We start from the raw sequence: 4,559 nt of genomic DNA, 5'->3' as shown, positions 1-4,559 counted from the left end.
GCAAAGGTTTCAACCGTTCTTCGACGTTCTTCATTCGTTCTTCATCGTTCTTCGATCTTCAACGGGTAAGTACCTCGAACCAAGCTTTTCGATTCATTCTATGCACCCGTAGTGGTCCACATTGTGTTTCGTGCATTTTTATTCTCGTTTTGTTTACTTTTTATACCCCCTGTTGACGTGCTTAAGCCATTTTACTTAAGTCATTTCTCGCTTAACTTAAAAATAAAATAAATTTCCACCGAACGTTTGAATTGTATTATCCATTAACTTCGGTTAAAATAAATTCCGACCGTTCGGTCATGCCGTAACCACGTTGGAAATCAAAAAGAGGTAAAAAATAATATAATAATCAAAAAGACATCTTTTAGTAAAATAAAGCGGAAAATCAATCGGACGTTTTCTCTTTGGGATTTCTCATTCTTAATCGAATTGATTAATAACTAAAGTGAAACTAAGGCTAAAATCAACTCGCCTAGTCAAGCTCGTCCACAAAAATAGGCTTTTGAAGTTCGTCATTTCAATTTTTCACTAAGTAAAATGGATCATTTTTAAGGTCCAACGCCTTAAATTGATCACCTCTTAAAATCAAAAAGAATCACTTGATAAGCAAGAACTACGTAGGTCTGAGTTCCTCATTGAGGATACGTAGGAGCAAAAGTCCCGCTTTTGTCGACCACCCCAAGAGATCGTTAATGGTCCAATGCCTTAACGTTTCTCTCCTTTCAAAAACAAGAAATCGTTAATGGTCCAACGCCTTAACATTTCTCATCTTTCAAAATCAAAAGACCGTTTAATGGTCCAACACCTTAAATGACCTTTTGTTCAATAAAAACATATTTTGCAAAAAAGACAAAAACAATTTAACCAAACACTTTGTTCCAAAAGAACTACGTAGGTCTGATTTCCTCATCACAAATTGAGGAATACGTAGGAGCAAAGGGAAACACCCTTGTCGACCACAAAAAGAGAAAATATAAAAAGGGTATAAAGGATATAAGAACATAAAAGGGAACATAAAAATCAAAGTCATGTTTGCACATTCGATTAAAGGCTGCCGTCCCTTGGGACGGACGTGTGGGGTGCTAATACCTTCCCCGTGCGTAAATACAACTCCCGAACCTTTCACTAAAAAGTTCGTAGATCGCGTCTTTTCCGGTTTTTCCGACGTTTTCCTCAAATAAACGTTGGTGGCGACTCCGCGCGTATTCCTTTCGTGGAACACGCCTCCCGCGAGTCTCGCGTCGCCCTCCCGCCGAAGGGTAGGTTGCGACATATGGCATCATCTAACTTTCCATTTCCCGAGGGAAATTCTATTAATAGGCTTCTTATTTTCAATGGTGATGGTTATCACTATTGGAAAACCTGAATCCAGATCTTTATAGAAGCCATAAATTTAAATATATGGGAAGCCGTTGAAATTGGTCCCTTCATTCCTACAATGGTAGTGGGAAATGCAACTATAGAAAAACCTAGAGAAGAATGGCATGATGATGAAAGAAGAAGGGTTCAATACAATTTAAAGGCCAAAAATATAATCACTTCTACATTAGGCATGGATGAATATTTTAGAGTATCAAACTGTAAGAATGCAAAAGAAATTGGGATACATTACAAGTAACCTATGAAGGAACAACTGATGAAAAGACATCTAGAATAAACACCCTTACTCATGAATATGAACTTTTTAGAATGAATCAAATTGAGACTATACAGGATATGCAAAAGAGATTCACACATATAGAAAATCATCTTGCATCACTAGGAAAGATATTTCCTAATGAGGATTTCATTAACAAAGTTCTAAGATGTTTAAATAGGGAATGACAACTATAGGTAACTGCAATTGCAAAATCAAGAGATCTTACTAACATGTTTCTTGCAACTCCTTTTGGAAAGCTTCAGGAACATGAAATGGAACTTATGAGACTCCATTAACATGAAGAGAATGACAAAAAGAATAAAGGAATTGCACTCAGAGCCTCATCATTTTCTATTCAAGAACAAAGTGACAAAGAGGACTTGAATGAAATAGAAGAAGATGATGATTTCAGATTTTTCGTGAAGAGATTCAATAAGTTTCTGAGAAACAAAAGAAATCAAAGGAAATGAAACATCAATCCAAAGGAGAAGATTCCTCCTTAGCCCCAAAATGCTATGAATGCGATCAACCTGGGCACATGAGATTTAATTGTCCTATCTTTAAAAGAATAATGGAAAAATCCGATAAGAGGAATTTCAAAGAAAAGAAAGAAAAGAAAACATACATTACTTGGGAAGATAATGACATGGATTCTTCAAGTGATTCAGAAAATGAAATCATAAATCTAGGTCTCATGGCAAAAGACTATGAAAGCGGAGAAGAGGTAATGTCTTCTAACTATGACTTATCTATTTCTTTTGATGAACTTCAAGATGCATTCAATGATTTGCATAAAGAATCTATCAAACTTGCCAAATTAGTTTCATATTCTAAGAAAACTATTTCAAGTTTAGAAAAGGAAATTTTGAAATTAAATATAGAGTTAGAAAATCTTAAATCTGAAGTTAAAATTTTAAAATTAGTAGATAAAAATCAATTTTCTACAAAATGTTTAATACAAGAAAACAATAAAGCATCTCATTCATGTGAATGTTGTGATAAATTTAAAGAAGAAATTGAAGATTTAAAAATTTCTCTTGCCAAATTTACTCTTGGTAAAAATAATTTAGATATTATATTTGGCAAACAAAGATGTGTTTTTGATGAAGCTGGATTAGGATATAATCTTGAAAATCAACAAAAGATGCATAAAAATTTCTTTGCCTTCACTCAAAAGGCTAGTTCCCCCCATTTAACATGCTTTTATTGTGGTAGGAATGATCATAATGCATCAACATGTTATATTAGAAAGAATGGTAGTACCATTGGGAAAATGGTATGGATTCTAAACGGATCCTTACACAAAACTAACATACAAGGACCCAAAAAATTTGGGTACCAAAATCAAAATATGATTATATGAATGATGGACTCCTTGAAGCAAAGTTGATACATTGATAGCGGTTGCTCCAAACACATGGCAGGAGATGCATCAAAGTTTATTCATATTTCTCCCAAAAATAGTGAACATGTGATCTATGGAGACAAAAACAAAGGTAAAATTGTTGGAGTTGGAAAAATAGGTATGGATTATTGGACAAGTGGCCTCAGAAATATTAAGAAGTGGGGGTTGAATTAAAATTTTGTTGACTATTCCTAATTGAAATTTCCCATTTCTTAATTATTCCCTAGATTCAATTATTTCTTTGTTAACAAGTTACTGAAATAATAAAATAAGGAAAATAATTTGCGGAAATGTAAAGACAACAGAAAGTAAAAGAGATAAGAAAAGAGAGAATGCAAAACCGTATTTATCCTGGTTCAGCCACAACCCGTGCCTACATCCAGTCCCCAAGCAACCCGCTTGAGATTTCCACTATCCTTGTAAAATCCTTTGCAAGCCATGAACCACAAAGGAATCCCCTCCTTTGTGTTCAGTGATTACAACCAAGAAGTTATGCCCACTTCTTGCAATGAACCCAAAAGCTGTTAGTCTTTTGAGTCCAGTGATAACAACCAAGAAGTTGTACCTACTTCTTGCAATGAACCCAAAAGCGGTTAGTCTTTTGGATCCAGTGATCAACCAAGAAGAAAATCCACTTCTTGCAATGAACCCAAAAGCGGTTAGTCTTTTGAGTCCAGTGCTCAACCAAGAAGACCTCCTCTTGAAAAACAGTCACCAAGAGTAGGTCTCTTGAAAAGCTTTTTGTAAGAATGGAGGAGAGGAAGAAAATAGAATAGCACAAGTTTTTGCCCAATGAACTTTTCTTGACAAAGCAAGTATTGAACAAAAACTCTTAGAAAGATGTTTAGAATGAAAGAATGAAAATTTGTTTTAATCAGTTTCAAATTCGTGCCATGGTCACATATTTATAGCCATTTGATGGCTCTTGAAGAAACCATGTTAAAAGTTGTGACTCTTGGAAATTTCTTCAAAACTAGTCACTTTAAAAGTTGCGACTCTCTTGAAAACTAGCCACTTTAAAAATTGTGACTCTTGGCAAATTCTTCAAAAACTAGTCACTTTAAAAATCGTGACTCTTGGCAATTTATTTTTCAAAACCAGTCACTAGTAATCGATTACCATTATAGTGTAATCGATTACACATCAACAGTTGTGACTCTTCATGTTTAGATTTGAAAACAAACATTTAGAAACACTGGTAATTGATTACAAAAGTTTGAAAATGTTTTATCACAAGTTGTGACTCTTGAAATTTGAAATCCAACATTCAAAAACATTGGTAATCGATTACATACCCATGGTAATCCATTACTACTTTGTAAAACAATTATAAAACTATTTGGGCTTCTGGTAATCGATTACGGCCTTATGGTAATCGATTACTAGAGAGTAAAAACTCGGGTAAAAGATTTTTCTTTGAAAAATTCTTTTGGACAAATTGTGCTATTCAATCTTTTCTTTGAAAAAGTCTTTTTATACTTATCTTGATGTTGTTCTTGAAGTTCCTGCATATCT

Source organism: Glycine max, chromosome 1, assembly GCF_000004515.6.
Source record: "Glycine max cultivar Williams 82 chromosome 1, Glycine_max_v4.0, whole genome shotgun sequence".
Taxonomy (NCBI): domain Eukaryota; kingdom Viridiplantae; phylum Streptophyta; class Magnoliopsida; order Fabales; family Fabaceae; genus Glycine; species Glycine max.
Note: the sequence above shows the minus strand (reverse complement) of the source record.